The 17,351-nt window shown below is 36.5% G+C and overlaps 1 long non-coding RNA gene across 1 annotated transcript in view; it reads right to left on the bottom strand.

The window, feature by feature from the left end:
- Positions 1-14,259: 14,259 nt before the first annotated feature.
- LOC139082890 (uncharacterized) overlaps positions 14,260-17,351 on the bottom strand; it is a 38,175-nt gene continuing 35,083 nt past the window's right edge. The window contains exon 4 of the long non-coding RNA XR_011539234.1: positions 14,260-15,668. This is a non-coding gene — a long non-coding RNA (uncharacterized lncRNA). The remainder of the gene's footprint in view (positions 15,669-17,351) is intronic.

Below are 17,351 nucleotides of genomic sequence, written 5' to 3'. Positions count from 1 at the left end.
CTCTTTGTTGTCTTCATCACATCCACTATGGCAGATTTGTCTCCTCATTATTCTTATTAACATATTCAAAGGCTTAGGAACCAAGCAGGAAGGGGTCAGCGGGGGATCCAGAGGCAGTGGAAAGAAAGGCCTACGAACTAACATAAATCTCCACTTCTCATCCCCTAGAACCCACCCCCTACACTGTTGGCGGTGTGGTCTCTATGAAATGTGAATTGCAACTTGCCAGTGTCCTGCTTAGTCAGGTCCAAGGTCTCTAACTCTAGACTATGAGTACAATGAAGTTAGGGCCTGTCCTATAGGTCTCTCTATTTCACCTCTGTTTACTGACTGAATAATGCAGTTCTTGTCTCATGTCAGGCCCTCAATAAATATTAGTTGAATGAACAAATGAATAATAACCTTTTACAGTGTTCCTTTACATAGTATAAGCCCAGACATATTTGTTCCTGTTTAACAGCTCATCCTCATTTTGCAATGCTGGCTCGTTTGAAGTTCCAGAAACACACTGTGATAATTTCTACCCTCATTTCCATTCTCAAATTCTTCTCTCTGAACCAAATGGCTCTTTAGCCACAACTTCATCCCATTGTCTACTTTCATTCAGTTCATTCTTTAAAATTTTCACAAGGATAATATCCATAATGTTCATATCCACTTCTTCTTTCCCATACATTGTGGATGAGAAATAATAGATACTTAGTGGATGCTTGTTGAATTAAATGAAACTGAATAATTTAGCCTTTCATTACAAAGATTTTCCACATACAGTATTTTATGAGCTTGTCCCAGTAGTCTTTCTACTTTGGCAGAGTAAGTATTACCATTCTCAGTTTGCAGATAAATTTGTTGAGGCTCAGAGAAGTTTGAGTGGTTTTCTGGATGCAACATGATTTGTGACAGAGGTGGTGCTAAAATTCATATCTTCTGATATATACTTCCCAGTTCATGGTGCAGACCTTTGATTATATTTTCATGGTTCCATGGGATCCGATTGGATTCAGCAGCCTTCTAGAGTCCTCGTGGCAGAAGATGCCAATTTGTTTTGTTTGTTTTGTTATTTTGTCTTTTTTCCAAACTGGAACCAGCAAAAGATCCATTTCTGTAGAGATTCGGAGGATGGATGAAGACGAAGTCTTTTCTCTCTTTGAGCTTCAGAAGTTCCTCTAGAGACATAATGGGAGAAAGAGGGTTGTTTTGTTATAAGGATTTTTTTTTAAATAATAAAAACACAGTATTACATTTGCAATTTTATCCCACTTCACAGTATTAAGCGCAATTTCTAAAAAACTTAGAACATGCCATTTTTATTAATGGTCCATTTAAAACCACCAAACATTTTGATGTCAATTACTAAAACAAGGTTTAACGCTGTCAAAAAGCATTAGTGCTAAAAACAGTCATCCTCTCTGTGTTTTCATCTGCAAAGCATTACAATTTATAAAACAATTTTAACTCTGAATACGTAAGGCCCTGTATGAAGGTTTCCATATGTTAAGAATTTTATTTGTGTGTTTGATTTTAAATTGCTTTGAAAAACAGACAGTTGAGGTTTATAGAAAGGAATCTTTCTTTTAGGAAATAAATGTCTCAAAAGTGCAGGGCACCAGCAGTAAAAACATTCTGACCACAAATCAAAAACACATTGGGAAGTGTTTGTTGAGTACACCTTCTGAAACAAGTATTTTGTTTCTATTTGCTGGAAAATTGAAAAATCTGTTGTATCTTGGCATGGCTCAGCCAAGCCCCTGGCCCAGCCCCAGATTTCTTGAGCAGTAGATAGCATTATTGCATCCACAGCTAGGCTGCCTAGCCCTCTGTTTTCAACACGTGTATTTTAAATATAAAATGTACCTGCTAACAGCACCGTTATTCAACTATAGTTGTTCTTCACATTGTATTAGCTTTCATATTCTTGTTTTTCCCTTAAATATTGTGTCTAAGACAAAAGAAGAGAAAGAGGAGATGACAATTAATCAGTGTTTCAGCTGCTGAGTGGCATCTGGCCAAAAGCCACCAGGCTGGCAACTGGAGTTTGGAGTGTGTTTTTGCAAGGCTAATTTAAGGTGAACTTAGATGGATTCAAGATTTATAAGCCCTAAAATGTCCTGATTGGAGCAAAGTTCAAGTAAAGTAATTCGCTGCTCACCACACAGATGGGGCTGAGCCCTCACTGCCCTGTGGTTTTGTCTATAGTCAAAGAGAATTTAAACACAGGCAGAAGGGCTGAGTGTCTGTGTTTCACTTCAAAGGTCTAATAACTGAGAGGATCATGCTCTTCTAACCAGCTAAGAAGGTTAGGTGGTTTTGAAACAGGGCTTTTATAGCTATCAGTAATTCTAAGTTTAAACTATAAGGGTCGCCTCTAGTGTACATCTGCTGTAACACATTAATGACTGCGAGAAACTCACACTCCTACATTATGATTTCACAAAAACTTCAAAAAAAGTAGCAGAAATTCTTAAAGGATTGTAAATACCCCTCATGCTACACAGAGTGGTGGGGTTGGGGCTGAGAAATAATCTGGAAAATCATTTAATTAAATATTTAGCTTGTTTGAGATAATTTTTTAACTGTCCTTAAATATAAGAATATGTTAATTCAGAATAATTGCCACCAAAAATAGGAAGCAGGCTTTGATATTAGTTTGCTGTACACTAGCATGTTATAGGCCAGTGTTATCAAATTAGGAGGAAGTTCAAATGCTGGTTTGCTAGTGGCAAAAAAAAAAAAAGAAAGAAAGGAAAGAAACCTTTCTCCATTTGAAACGGTAAGAATTATTTAATTGAAAAGAAAAGGGACAAACAGGAAATGGCTGTTATTTTTAAGGGAAGGAAACAATCATATTGTGAAGGAATGCCCTTTATCAAAGGAGTCTCATTTTCTTTCTTAATCCTATTTATCATTATTAGTATAGAAAGTTAAAATATTCTACAGTGCAGTTACTCTATCTGATAGATACTTAAAGGGTAAACAATCAAAAAGTTAAAGTGCAGCATAGATTGGTTAAAATAAATGAATTTATCATATAAAAACACATGTGTTATTTCATGAATTTCCTTTTTAAAGGGGCTCAGAAAGAGACACCGATGAATGGTACAGGGAATTGCAAATTACCTCGTTTAAATATAATAGAATGACATTTCCAAAGTAATAAGTTACATCTGGTAAACAATAGTTGATGTTTACAGTGGCTCTGAGGGAAAGCAAGGAAGGAGCTTTTGGCATTTTAAGTAACATTGGCCTTTATAACTATAAGAAGAAACAAGATAATTAAATAGTTGTTGCTTCTTTCACTTTTAAATATTATTCATAAGCTTCACTAGGATATTTTTTCCTGGCAGTAGCAGAGACAAATATGGATTTTTACACTACAGATGAAAAAATAATTGTGTAGAGCCAGACACCAAGCCAGGGGTTACTCATTCCCTCAGCACTCTTAACTTAAACAGTCTCAATTTTCCCCCCTAAACACACCTTTTATTTTCTGCAAACCTGCATATATCGTGGGTGGAAGCTTGGCAAGTTCTTTGTCTGCTTCTTTTATTTTAAAGTCTATTTCCACCTGCATTGGAATGGGGGCAGCAAGACATAAAACAGTCTAGCCAGGCTGTGGGGACATGCCCTCCCTGGGAGAGAAGTCTGATCTGTTTTCTTCTGTAAAATGAAAGAGGCTCTTGTAGGGGAGGAAAAATTTTCCTCTACCCTTCCAGGTTCTTTTGGCTGGTCTATTAATTAAATTGATGTAAAACAGATTAACAGGAGAAAAACAAATTTAATTTTGTACATGTGGGAGTCTCACATAGACATGAAAGTTTCAAAAACGGTCAGGCAGTTGAGGCTTATATGGCTTATATGCTATCCTGAGGCAAGGAGAAAGGAGTAGAGGTCTGGGGCTTCAAAGGGAAGGAAGACAATTCATAGAAAGATGAGAAGAGCAAATGTTTGGTAAACAATGTTTGTCATGCCATGAAGAGACAATGGGACACAGAAAGGAATTTGAACAGACAGGCTCTGCTGAGCTCCCCCCAGATTACCATACCTAGCCCATACTCTTTGTAGTTATATCTGGTGGTAGGTCTCTTCCTGGACCAGGCTGTCTATCTAAATTATTTTAGGCAGTTTAAAGTGAGGTAAAAAGCTCTTTCTGAGTCTTTTGGGCCTTGAATGTCTTCAGCTCAAAATAATCTGTGTGCCGAAGGGGCGTATTCTGGGGCTGCTGCCCTGAAACCCATCATTCTCATGACAGAGAATCACATTTTTTACCGTGGAACTTATTTTCTAACATACGCAGCATCAACTTTGAAAATAACATTTGTGCCAATCTTTATCTCATTGACTCAGGAGCTGAGAGTACCCAAATGCTGTATTAAATTACTTGCTATTTTCATCCTTACGTAAATTTGTTTGTTTTGATTAGACTCATTTGATAAATTTTCAAGTTTTCTAGCTTTACTCAAGTCTTATGTTGACTTAGCTCTTTGCTCTGAGAGTTCCTAACCCCAGGAGCTAGAGTGGACTGGGGTCCTCAGCAGAGGACGTCCAGTTGGTGCAACTCATGGAGTAGAGATGGGAGGCTGCAGGCCCCGTGAGCTGCACTCACACCCATTCCCCGTCAGAGGAGAAGATTAATGTGGGCTTTCCTCTGATATTTCATATGTATTCTAAAGGATGGATTTTTTTCTTTCTTTTCTTGCAGCTAGGAGGTATTCCATTCTTTCTAGAAAATACCAAGTGTTTCATTAACTAATGCCTGACTAGTTTAAAGTGGGCGTTCTGTTCCGGTAAGAAGTGTACACAATGAGGCTGATTCTCAAGGAGATCTTAACCATTCGCTCCTCTTCCCAATCAGACAGGGATTGAGCCTGAGGTCACACCTTTAGTGTCACCTCTGGCCCTTCAGAAATATATTTTAAGATTGAACCCTCCACTGATGCAGTAATCTTAAACTTTGATTATCTTAATCAAAATCTTAAATTTTGATTTTAATTGAAATGAGAAAGAAGTAAATCTTCTCCACTTAGGGCATCTACTGAATTAATGATTTTCCCTTTCTTTGACATATCCTTTATCTTATCATGGATTTTCTGTATTCTTTAAAACTGTGTAGACATTGACTTTAAAAATGTGTATATTTATCACTGATTTTCAAGATATTCAGTTAATGTTAGTATGACAACATTAAAATACATTTTCCCCTGAAGATATAGCAACCCTTCTGTATTTGGAGTAATTTTATACAGAAATTTCTCCTCCATGTAGATTCTTCACTCTGTGCAGCAATTGCAGAACAATTTGTTCTCCAGGCTTGGCTACAATGGTGGTTATTATAAAAACAATCCTGCAAGAGAAATGTATTGCTTTTCTGCCTAGATATATTTCCTCCTATCTTCAAAGAGAGCCCTGAATCATAAACTATTAACTTACGCTTTCTCTAAGAATGATATTTTCAGATGGACTTAGGGATCCAAAAGATTTCGTTAATATTTTTGTTGACTCAATGTTAGATGCAAGAGTATGAAGTCATTTAGTCAATCAGCTATGCGGAGCTGAATGTGACATAGGGCTTGCACTTGTACCCACGTTCACACAGACACACCCCAAGCCTAGCAAAGCGAGCAACAGTGTCTTCAGCTATGTTTCTTACTAGAAAATCAAAACAAAATCAGACCCAGTCAAATAAACTTGTCTTGTTAGATACTCTTGCTAATTCTTTTCCAAAGCTGGGGGCAGAGTGAGAGTGAAGAGTCTGAATTTGTTGCTTTTGATTCTTTAGAATATGAATTTTGCTTTCCCTAAATGTACAATTTCCAGCAGATTTGCTTATATTCTGTAAAACCAGGGAGAGTTCTAGAGCCCACTCAGAAGTGTTGCATAATTCAGCTTACCTTCTTGGTAGATACCTTCTGGGGGTATCATTTGGAGATATGGGGATTGCTTGACAAGTAGACTAGTAACTATGGCTCGTTTTTAGATATGACTGTAAGAGGCACATAAAGCTGAGACTTTTTCTTACCTCCAGCATTATGCATTAGTCCTATGAAAGCAATGGGAGTGTGTTAAAAAAAAAAAAAAAAAAAAGGACCTTGTTATCTGTTGAAGGGTCTCTGAATTCCTCTTGCTACTACTTAGCACTTTTTTTCCTGATGAGAAATGACAGGGGGAAAGTTTACAAGGAGCTCTTAGGAATTTCACTCTCCTCATCTGAAGTTAGTCAGTGTTGTAGGTGATGCATGTATTCATCTAAAATCTTTATATGGGTTAAATCAATCTCATATGGCATTTCTTCCACTTTCAGCACTCACTTGACCTTGCTTGCAGTTTTTCTGGCCCAAGGTAAGCCTGACAACACAGTGGAAGTCAAATGCTGCTCAGATTGGTAGACTATTACATAGCTACCCATCTCTAAAAACAATCCATACAAATTTAAAACAGAAATGAAGCCCATTGCTGTCATGAAGCTAAAAGTCTATTCAGAATCCCTAGGTGGCATAGAAAGCATTTAGACTCATTTCATTCACATGTCAGGTAAAGACTTTCATTTAGTAGTGAGATGAATGCTGAATAATGGATCTTTTGAATAATGTAATTAAGAATTCATTAAGGAGGACTTAAAAAAACCCGACAGAATGCAATGTGTGTGTACTCCCCACGCTGAACTCCCAAAATGTATCATAGAGTTGATGATTAAAAAAATTGGCTGTGAACCAATTAGAAAAATAGTGGCATTTCATTTACAAAATACTGACATTAAAATTCAATGAGGAGCAAATATATGTTTGAATTTATTAGAAATTATGTTAAATCAGGATTAAAGATCATTTTTACTGATTTAAAATGTGCTCATAATATAACAAAGGACTTAACCAACACTCTGTTTTCCTGAAAAGATCTCTTAGTGCTCACCATGTGCACCTTACGATACTGAAGAAATTCACTTTGTTCTTAGGTAACTGATCAAATGAGAAATGGCAAACTTCCTTTTTATTCTTTGCTATATATGAATTGAAATGACGAAAAGTTTTAAAACAGACCCAAATGTGGCAACAGCAGGTCAGAGATTTGCCTGTAACAAAAGCTAATATAGCCATTATCTTTGTATTGTTGTTGTCTACACAAGAGAAAGAAGGTAAAGGATTTTACTGTTTTCTCATTGATCAGCATCTACTAGTATTTGTGTTATCCCTGTATCCCCACAGCCTAGCCTGCATCATGCTCTTTGCGTACCACAGAGAGAAACTACTAGGAGTAGAGGCAGATGTTTGTGGATATGAGAGCTCAATGACTGAGGACCTAGGAAAATCTGCTACAGAGGCAATGATAGAATTTTTTTAAAAAATTATTTTATTGAGGTCATATTGATTTATAACATTGTGTAAATTTCAGGTGTCCTTTATTATATTTCAGCTTCTGTGTAGACTGCATCGTATTCACTACCAATAGTCTGTTTTTTATCCATTACCATACATATGTGCCCCTTTACCCCTTTTGCTCTCCCTGTATCCCCTTTGTGTCTGGTAACTGCCAATCTGTTCTCCTTATCTACGTGTTTGTTTTTTTATCTTCCACATCTGAGGGAAATCATACAGTATTTGTCTTTCCCTGTGTGACTTATATTGCTTAGCATAACACCTCAAGGTCCACCCATGTTGTTGCAAATGGCACAATTTTGCTTTTTTATGGCCAAGTAGTATTCCATTATATGTATATATACACACACACCACATTTTCTCTATCCATTCTTCTTTTGATTGGCACTTGGGTTGCTTCCAAGTCTTGGCTATTGTGAATAATGCTGCAATGAACATGGGGGTGCATATAGCTTTTTGAATTAGTGATTTCATGTTCTGTGGGTAAATACCCAGTAGTAGATTAGCTAGATCGTATGGTATTTCTATTTTTAATTTTTTTGAGAAATCTCCATACTGTTTTCCTTAGTGGCTGCACCAGTTTGCACTCCCACCAGTGGTGTATGAGGGTACCCTCCTCTCCACATCCTCTCTAACACTTGTTATTTCTTGTCTTGTTAATTATAGCCATTTTAACAGATGTGAGGTGATGTCTCATTGTAGTTTTTATTTGCATTTCTCTAATAGTTAGTGATGTTGAACATCTTTTCATGTGCCTGTTGGCCATCTGTATATCTGCTTTGGAAAAACGTCTGTTCATATCCTCTGCCCATTTTTTGATCAGGTTGTTCATTTTTTTTGTTGTTGAGTTGTATGAGTTCTTTATATATTTTGAAATTAACTCCTTGTCAGGTATATGATTTACAAATATTTTCTCCCTGTTGGTGGGTTGTCTTTTCATTTTGTAAATGGTTTCCTTTGCTATGCAGAAGCTTTTTAGTCTGATGTAGTCGCATTTGTTTATTTTTTCTTTTGTTTCCCTTGCCTGAGTGGATATGGTATTCGAAAAGACACTGCTAGGACCAATTTTACTGTTTTTCTTGAGTAATGTGGACGTTTTATTGAAGCCTCAGAAATACATTCTCATAGCATTTGCACTCATCTATTTTTGTCCTGGAAAAGGACCATATTCAATAAATTGCTCTTGCCTTTTTTGTCTTGGCATGCTACAAGCCCTGCTTATCTGTGGCATACAGCTTATTATTTTTTAATCAGGGTTTTCCCCTCCAACTATATGAAGGAAAAAAGTCAAGAAATTGATGGGATAGAATTAATTCATTTGCTTTTGTTGCCAAATAAATTCAGTTATATTGGATTAATTACAGATCAAATTGCATTAATATATAACCTAAAATTTATTTTTTTACTTGTTGAGACTAGATTGAAAACAAATAATGAATCAACTTGAAGGAATTGTTTTCGAGGTTTAAACAACTGCATAGAACTGACTTGTAAACTGAACTTGATTTCCCATTCTCTTGAGAATTCTGATCCAGAGGAGTTAGACTCTTTAATGCACAGTTATACAAAGGTAAGTGGTCTAATGACCTGCCCTGAGAATTTAAAAATGAAAAAAGCCCCACCTCTCCAGATGGAATTATTCATCCAGATGGTTTATTGGAAACTTTTAGTGCTGACTGCATTCTTAAGGCTTTCATTTCTATTTTGAAGATCATTTCTTCCTTTAAAGATTTCTCCTAGTTAATTGGAAACACTGTGACCTAATGGAATGAACAAAGAATAAAGGATTGCAAACGTTAAGGTCTAATCCTTTCTCTGTCAGTGACTACTGCTTTGTGTTTCAACCACATTACATTACCCCTCTGTCTCCATTTTGTCTTATGCAAGATGTGGAATTTCCATTTCCAGACTTGGAGAATGTTAGTGAACACAGGAAGGGAGGATGAAAAATGTTGCCCTCTATGACAATATTATTATAGCAATATTAGTATTTATAAGAGAAATAGACGTTCATATCTGTGAGGTGTATATCTGTTAGAGAGACCCAAACTTCATAAACACACTTGTTAGCATCCATTAACCAGTATAACTTAATACAGTTTGAGCTGAAGACATACTTGTTGAAGAAATCCAGTGTAGGCAGTGACCAGAGTTGAGCTGGGCTTATACAATAAACTTTCCAGGAGAAAAGGTGTATTTTAGCTAGAATTTTTAAAAGTTAAAACTAATCCTAATGTTTTGAAGGTAAAAAGCCCTTTAGATTTCCTTTTGAAGAATGGTCTCTTTTGAAGACACACCCTAAGGTAACCCCCAATGAGCCATACTGTTGTGTAATCCTCTCACCTTGAGTGCAGACGGAGCTTCTAACTTGCTTCTAAACATTAGAATGTCACTCATGTGATTACATTTTGTTATACAAGACTTTGCATTCGTAGACTAGAGCCAGAGAGATTCTCCTGTTGGCTGTGAAGAAGCAAGCAGCCATATTGTGAACTGCCTATGAGAGGGCCACATGGCGGGAAGGTTTCTAAGACGGGAGAGCTTCAGTCGTGTAACTGCAAGGAAAAAAATTCTTCCAACAGCCTTGAATGAGCTTGCAAGCAGATTCTTCTCTAGTCGAGACTTCAAATGAGGTCATAGCTAAAACATACAAGTCCTCAGAACCCATGAAAACTGATAATTATCTGTTGTTTTAGGCTGTTAAATTGGTGGTAATCTGTTCCTCAGAAAAAAGAAAATTAATATGGTCGAATCTGTTATGATCCTGCGATCAGTAAAATAATTTTACCTTACACCCCAATATGTGTATATTTATTTATAAATTATGGACACTACTACCCTAAAACCATGGATTAATTATCCCTGAAACTCATTTTTTTTCCTTTTTGTTAGACAAAGATAAAAATACATAGCAGTTCTAGTATTTTCTTCTTGTCTACCCAGTAGATTACTCATACTACACTTAGAGGTTCTGCACACACATGGAGGCCCACTGCTTTAATTTGGGATTTTGAAGGTTGTGGATCAGTACTAGTGCAACATAAATTTAGTTTTTCAAAAAATTCCTTATGCATTAAAACCTACATATTGTTAATATTTCCACAAAGTTCCAGATGTCCATCTGCTGCTGACTTTGACTAGACCTCAGTAAATACTCAATAGTGTGGATGAGGAAAGAAGTGAGATGCTGAAGCAGGAGGCAGAGCTGAAGACATCGTTGCTGTGGCTCTGGGCATATAATTTTGTTTAATCTTCAGGTTAGGCCAAGGGAATCAGAAGGTTGCTTGTTCAAATGATTGCAGCCTATGCGTGGTACATTCTATCTATATTCTATCTATATATGGGGTATATGGGATATTCTAGCTGTACTTTATCTTGGTGTGTCCTATACTTTTACTCTCTCATGCTCTGCCCTCTTTTTATTCAGAATTTTAGAAGAGAAGTCAAGTTGGCCACAGAGTCAGGGAGGGACATTATATGTATATTGTGGAATTGCGTATAATGTGGCAGAAGCCCCATTTTACTCAAATTTTAGGGACATTCACATCCTTATCCTCTGCTATGCCAAATATCAAGTAGATTTCAAGTTGGATGTTTAAACAACCAATGACTATTGACAGATTTCATCTATTACCAACCATTGAGGGGTTGAAGTTGAAAAAGTCTTGGAAATAAAACTATATTTGTAATTTATTCAGTAATTACCATGTATCAAATGCTGTGATGGAAAGTTGACCCAAATTATGTCTTTTAATCCTTGCAATAGCTCTCTCAGGATCAGTAAAACAAAGTGGGTAAGAGCACTGATCTGGAATCAAAGTGCTGAGTTCATATGCTCACTTGATGTGACCTGACTTCAGGCTCCTAAATCATTCATTCATTGATTAAACAAATACATATTGCCACATTCTATGAACCACTCATTCTTCTAGACATTGGGCATTCAATAGTGAGCAAAGTAGGCTAGATTCCTCACAGAGCTTAGGGTCTACTGGGGGAATCCAAATGGTGATAAAATAAACAAATGGTAAACAAACAAACATATAAAATGTTAGGTGGTGGCAAGCGCTCTTAAGAAAAGTAAATCAGAATAATTTGGATGGAGAAAAATGGAGGAGAGTGCTGTTTCTGCTAAATGGTCAGGAAGTCCTTTCTGAGAAGAAAGATGCCCCTTGAGCAGAGATTGAAAGAAAGTATGGACAGAAGTGTGTATATATCTGGGGGAGGAAATTTTAGAGAGAGTGAAGAAAAAGTACCAAGGCCGTATGGAAGGAGCTTGCTTGGCATGTTCCAAGAGAGAAAGGAAGGCAGTGTGGCTAGAAAAGAATGAGCCAGGCAGGGCTTGATAAGAGCTAAGCCCAGAGAAACAAGAGGTGAAATATGGAGACCAGATAGGGGGTTGTTACAATAATTTAGATAAGAGAAGACAGTAGCTTTGACTACTGTGGTAAGAAGTGGTAGGATTCTCGGTGTATTTTGAAGGTTCAGTTATTTGAATTTGTTGATGGATTAGAGTGGCATGTAAGAAAAAGGAGTGAAGAATGACTCTAAGGTTTTTTCACATGGAAGAATGGAGTTGCCATTTACTCAGTTGGAGGAAACTGGAGTTAGAGCATATGTGAAGAGCACATAAATAATTCTGTTTTGACCATGACAGAATTTGAGATGCTATCAAATATTCCAGTGGAAATAGTGAGTGAACAGTTGAATACACAGAGTTTGGAGTAGTGGTTGAGTTCTTGTCAGTGTTCAGTAGTATTTAAAGCCACAGTACCAGGATGCCGGTCACCAGGGAAACACTATGTTCCCTCCATATTCTCCCCAGAGTTACTCACGTGATAGTATCTTGACTGTTTTAGAGTCTATATTAATGTTTTCAATTTTAATAAAAGTTCAGGAGGTTTGTTAATAGGAAAAAAAGGTCTGTTTAAACATTATCCCCAGAAATGTATCCAATAATATATTACTCCTCCACCATTCTACGTCTCAATCAGAAGGGTTGATTTAACTTAAAAATATTTAACTTATAGACCAAAAGGATTAAGTATTATCAACAAAATAGATGTATTTCTGTGCAGGTATTTTTGGCATATATTTCTGTTCTTCAGATCTACCCTGTTATATGATGAATTATTTCTTTTTCTTATATTTTTCAATATTCCCTTTGCTTATTTTCTAATGCTCCTTACTTTTGCCTGTGACTCTTTTATTTTTTTTGTGTAATACTTCACTTTGCACTTTCTCTTCAACTTTCTTTAGTGTTCTATCCAAGCCCCACTAGGCTATCAAATATTTTCATGCCCTTAACACTTCCTTCTCTGTCTTCTTTTCTGTTCAGTTTTGACCCTCAGCAACTGGTGACATTTAGCTTGGAGAAGGACAGGAGAAAGCTGTGACTTAAATGCTATCAATTCATTCCACAAGCACTTGTGGAATAAGGTTCTTAGTATAATGTAAATTTAAGCTAGATATCATTAATTCACTGTCTTTTTGAAGATTCAAGTCAAGTTGGGAAAACATAATGTTCCCAGATGAAAAACAAATTAGAGGAAAACTACGTGGCAATGTAGAATTAATGGCAAAATTTTGTAGCAACATCATACACACATGTATTGAGGTGCAACTGAATAGTTGAGTACTGCAGTGGGATATTGTTTATCTAACAAAGGTTTACATGATCTTAATATATTTTCCATTACCTTAAGTTATGGTAAGGCATAAAGGTGTGATGTGGAAAACATTTCACAACAGGTGAGGCAGGGGCATTAAGCAGTCAGACTTACACTGTGTATCATTTGTGAAATGGAAATTAAAACCATCATGAGATACCACTGTGCACCTATTAGAATGCCTGTTTTTAAAAAGTGCTATTGGGGATGTGAAACAACTGAGATTCTCATATATTGCTGGTGCAGATGCAAAATTGTAGAGTTACTATGGAAAACAGTTTGGCAGTTCCTCGTAAAGTTAAGCCTACCTTTACTACACAGTCTGGCAATTTTAATCTTAGATATTTACCTAAGAGAAATGAAAACTTATATTCACATAAATACTTGTAAGTGAAAGTTTATAGTGGCTTTATTCATAATTGCCCCACACTGTAAAAATCAAAGTGTCCTTCAACTGGACAAACTCTGTTGCATCCATACAACGAAATATCATAAAGAAGAAGGAGAGAGCTACTGATACATATAGCCGCCTGGATGAATCTCAATGCATTGTGCTTAGTGAAAGAAGCCAAATTCGAAAGACTGCCTTGTAATACGTGATGATTCTGTTATGACATTCTGGGAAGGTGAAAGTATGGGCACAAAAAACATATCAGAATTGCCAGGGGCTTTGGGTGTGGTGAGGGATCGACCAAAAACAGGCATGAGGAAATTCAAGGGGTGATGAAACTGTTTATATTTTGATTTTGGTGGTGGTTACATGACTATATGTGTTTGTTAAGATTTATAGACTTATACAATAAAAAAGGTAAATTTTACTGTACTTTAAATTATACCTCAATAAACCTGATTTTAAAAAAGAAAAAGAAAACAATCTATTTTCTGAATATGATAATGAGGTGTTTTGGAGTTGAGTTTGAGTTTGAAAAGTTCATCAGGGAGGAATAATACCTCCTGTACCCTAGAATTAATTCTATTTTATTTTATCATAAAAAAGTTGTTTTTCAATCACATAGAGACAGAGATTGGATTGGTGGTTACCAGAGGGGAAAGGGGGAGGGTGGAGGGCAAAAGAGGTTTTTAGGCATGTGTGTGTGGTGATGGATTATAATTAAACTTTGGGTGGTGAACATGATGTAATCTACACAGAAATCGAAATATAATGATGTACACCTGAAGTTTATATAATGTTGTAAATCATGTTACCACAATAAAAAAAATTTTTTTTAAAGTTGTTTTTATTTGATTGAGTATGCAGTTTTAGGAGGAATTCACCACAGTAGGGAGGGAAGACGAGGGCACCTACCTATATATACTGATATTCCTGATGATAAGAGTGTGTAGGTTAAGCAACGGTAAAAGCTATACCATGTACTGATTATCTCCCTCATGTAAAGTGTTTCATATACTATATTTATTATTTTACAAGAGTCCTGTAAGATGGATACCATTATTATCATCTCTAGTTTACTGATCTGAGAAGTTTCAGAGAATTTAAGTATTTTGCTTAGAACACGGATGAGCCAGGATTCAAACAGATCTTTTTGACTCCACAGTTTATATTCTTTCTCTGACACCATCCTGTCTCCTAAATCACACCCATCAATGTCCTCACAAAGACAGAATAGTCTAAGTTTGAATTACTTTATATTTTAGCTAAAGTTATTAAATACTGAATTTCTCTTCTGGAAAACTGAGGCTGCTCCATGAAATGTTGAGCACTTATCCAGCCATTCCAGGCAGGCACAATTTGATTCTGGATTAATTCCCCACAAGTCCCCCTTTGCACCTATGCTCAGAATGATACTTTTTTGGTGGGATCTTTGCCAGCCCTTCCAGATCTCTTCCAAGATGTTAGTATCTGGAAAGTGGAAAAAAAAATTTGTGCAACCCAGGATAATTATATAGTTATTCAGATATACTTGTTACACACTCTGAGTCCTTTAAACGCTCTATGACCTCTAAATAACTATAAATTCTTTAAAGACAAAAGCTATCTCTTATACTTTCTGGTATACTTTATAACATCAATTCTACAACCCTCCACTTAGAAGATGTTTGATAAACATTTTTTGAGCAAAAAAAGAATAAATGAATGAATGAAAATGACAATAGAGAATAGAGATAAAAAACTTTGGAGAGGATAGGGGCCTGTATCCAAGTCCTAGCTATTCCATTTACTATTTGATTGATTTTGGATTAATTATTTACCTAAGACTCACTTTTCTCTACTATAAGATGAGGATAATAATAGCATCTATCAATTGTTAGTTGTTAGGATTAAACGAGAAAAAGTATGTAATGTGTTTAGCATGGTTGCAAACATGGTAAGTATTACTAATAATATTAGTAGGTATTATTCTGCTGCTTCATTTTAGTAAAAATTATAAATTAATAATAATATTTAGATGCCTCCCCAAATTTTATTTATTCTTTTAGTTCTTCTAATTCCTGACACTCGTGCATGATTTAGAGAATGTGATTCTATGACGAGAATGACTTAGTCCACTTTCCCTTGAGTTGAAAGAGCAGGTGGTTGTAGGGGAAAGAAGTTGGGGTGGCAGCTCTGGGTTTTTCATACATCTCCGTATCCACATCTCCTACCGTCACTTTATGTAGTGGGAGTCATCTGAAAAAGGATTATTTTGATATAATAACAATATTGAAAGCCCTATAAAATAGTTAACAGGAAAATTATTCTCAGTTATCCTAAGGTTAATGATTGATGGCTCCAAATATGGCTCAAGCATAAGCTGAATCAACCTCTAGATTTATGCCTATTAAATTAGTGTTAGAGGAGTGGGTCTATCAGGAACTAATTTTCCAGAGAGCTTGAAGAGCCTCTTAAGGACAGAACTTGTCCTGATGGAAGGGAAAGCCAGCCAGCCAGCTTTTGCCAGACACAAGTCCTTTGTGTCCAGAAGGAGAGACTGTCTCTGAGTAAGCATTTAAATGTCCTTTGGATTTGCCTTTCAGTTTAATCAGCAAGTCTGAGTCCTTCTGAGGAAACAGGGATAAAGGCAGAGTGGCTGTAATTAACAATGGAAAGAATTACTTCATGCAAAGTGAAATTATTTCAAGCTTCACTGCATTGAAGACGAGACAATTCAGTTTCGTTTTGTGTCCTCCAAATCTTTAGCAAATCAGTAGCAGTTAGGCTGCTAGATAGAGGTGGCAGGCTGTGGCTGATGGAGACTAGAGATGAGCAAAGTGCTGAATGTGCCACATGCTGAATGAGAGGGCATGCTCTGGGACACACAGCAGAAGTTCTCTTGGGACTCCATTCTTAAGGAAGGGGACATTTTCTCAAGGGACTAAGAAAGTATAAACAAAATACAAATTCACACATTACGTTAAGAGTTTTATTTAAGAGGATGGCAGCTACCTGTGAGCTATCATTATATGAAAATAGGACACTACCTGTTAGTCTTTGGGTGAACAAACCTTCTGAGGTGCCCTAGTTTTCATCTCCCTTTTAAACAATGAATGTTTTCCTCGTTGTCAGAGTGATTTCTATTTTTATGGAACAAAGAGTAACTTAGCCCACACAAATTGGGACTTTGGCCATTTTGCACTTCAACCAGCTCTGCTAACTGGTCACAGCTAGGGCAGCAACCAAGCCAATAAAATAAAAATACTTGAAAGTTGTGGTTAGAAATTGTAGTGATCCTATATAGTTGGGTGGCCATTCAGTCTGTACAGGAAAGGCAAGGAGACAAAATATTGGTGAAAAAAGCCTAAAGCAAGTAATTAGTAGCAGGGGGAAGCAATTGCACATTTAGATTATTACACTTCACTTTGTGTTGGTATCAGCTTCTGAATATTTCAGCAGCGTACATTTACATACCCACTGAGGATTGCTGAGTAGAAATTACCCTTTGTTCTCAGGCATAGAATTCAGTGGGGTTACAAGTTATATCTAGACTTTGGCCCCTTCAAATAGAAAGAGCTTTGTGATGATATGTTGAATGATATGCAATCTTCACTTTTGTTAAGTAAAACCACAGGATTTTCCTACAGAATCATTTGTAAGTGTCCACATCATGAGAGTCAAAAATTTGTCTATTGTGAAGATGCTCTCTGGTGAGACTAGTTGTGAAATGTAATTTGTGGCACTTGCATTTTAATACTTGTCACACTCATCTCTCCCAGTTCTTTTCCAGTACTATGACTTTAACTCAGAGATGATAAGTGTCCCTCCCAAGGTCACACAGTTAGTTGAGGAACAGCAACCCAGGTCTGCTCTAGCCTGCTACACTGTCTCACTCCTCAGGCCTGGGCAGGCAATGACTTGCTAAGGGCTAGCAAATGA

Source organism: Equus przewalskii, chromosome 4 (genome assembly GCF_037783145.1).
Source record: "Equus przewalskii isolate Varuska chromosome 4, EquPr2, whole genome shotgun sequence".
In the NCBI taxonomy this organism is placed as follows: domain Eukaryota; kingdom Metazoa; phylum Chordata; class Mammalia; order Perissodactyla; family Equidae; genus Equus; species Equus przewalskii.
Note: the sequence above shows the minus strand (reverse complement) of the source record. Positions and strands in the feature narration are given on the sequence as shown.